Consider the following 1,565-nt stretch of genomic DNA (forward strand, 5'->3'; position numbering starts at 1 on the left):
ATATAGAGTAAGGATATAATTTCTGAAAAAGGAAGGCCCAGGAACTATAGGACTATAGATAGTGTGTACATTGTACAGGCATGATTTTGGGTGTGTTGATTTTTTACACATGTAAGTTATTTAATGTAGAAAATAATGCAGGGGCTGGATTATCCACAATTTACATAAGGTACCTTCAACTAAAAATAAGTGTGTGAAATAAAAATGATGATAATGATGATGATGACGATTTTGAGCACTGAGGAACCGGTGATGACGTGAGATCTGTTGGTTTTTATTTTCTAGACAGAAAATGTTTCCTCTATGCCATTAGGATGAACACACTTTCCACTTATGTTATCATTAAAAAATGCCTTTATTTTCCAAGCTGGCATTGGAGTCTCAGCCAACACCTTCCTTCTTCTCCTTCACATATATCACGCTCCTTCAGCACCGCAGGCCTAAGCCCACTGACCTGATCACCTGTCACTTGGCCTTTGTCCACATAGTGATGCTCCTCACTGTAGTGGATTTTTTGCCTGGAGCTGTGTTTGAATCAACGCATTTGAAGAATGAATTTAAATGTAAGGCATTTATTTACACGCACAGGGTGATGAGGGGCCTCTCCATCTGCACCACCTGCCTCCTGAGTGTGCTCCAGGCCATCACCATCAGCCCCAGCATCTCCTGGTTGGCAAGGTTTAAACATAAAATTACAAGTTATATTATCTGTATTTTATTATTATTTTTTTGGCCCCTCAATTTGTCTGTCAATAGTAGCCTAATATTTACTGTGGCTTCTTCCAATGTGACCCAGACAAATCTGCTGAAGGTCAGTAAACACTGCTCACTTTCCCCGAGGAACTTCATCATCAGGCGCATAATGCTCGCCCTGACAACATCCAGGGATGTCTCCTGTGTAGGAATCATGCTGCTCTCAAGTGCATACATGGTGATTCTCTTGTGCAAGCATCAGAAGCGATCCCAGCACATTCACAGCACCAGACTCTACCCAAAAGCTTCCCCAGAGAAAAAGGCCACCCAGACCATCCTGCTGGTGGTGGGTTTCTTTGTGGTCATGTACTGTACAGACCTCATTGTCTCATTCTTCTCAAGTCTGTTACGGATATACGACCCAGTCATCATGAGTGTCCAGAATTTTGTGTTCATTGCCCATGCCACTGTTGTCCCTTTGTTACAAATTAATTCTGATAAAAGAATAACTGACATTCTCCAAAATATGCAATCAGAGTGCCACCAATTTTTAATAAGTTAGTGATGAAAAACACTTTCTAACAAATAGAGTCTTCATCTATCAATTAAATTGTTCAAGTAGCCCTGGATTTTTAAAAGTCTGATTTAAATAAAATGTATGTGAGTACACATTTATTCTATCTAAATACTTTTGAAACTGATTCTGCCAAGGACTATGTACTTTTTATAGGTTAATATACACCATGGTTTGATATCCCCATATGATGTTTCTTACTCTTCTATTTTTATTTTACTTTCATACTAGAAAATGTTTCTTTTTGAAGTGTCCTCTTAAGAATCTTAAATTGGTAATCAAATATATCAATGTTTTT

General features: G+C 38.5%; 1 pseudogene; it reads left to right on the forward strand.

The window, feature by feature from the left end:
- Positions 1 to 333: 333 nt before the first annotated feature.
- On the forward strand, positions 334 to 1,255 carry LOC103583547 (annotated as a pseudogene).
- Positions 1,256 to 1,565: the final 310 nt, after the last annotated feature.

The sequence above is a fragment of the Galeopterus variegatus genome, unplaced genomic scaffold (genome assembly GCF_000696425.1).
Source record: "Galeopterus variegatus unplaced genomic scaffold, G_variegatus-3.0.2 Scaffold24202, whole genome shotgun sequence".
In the NCBI taxonomy this organism is placed as follows: Eukaryota; Metazoa; Chordata; class Mammalia; order Dermoptera; family Cynocephalidae; genus Galeopterus; species Galeopterus variegatus.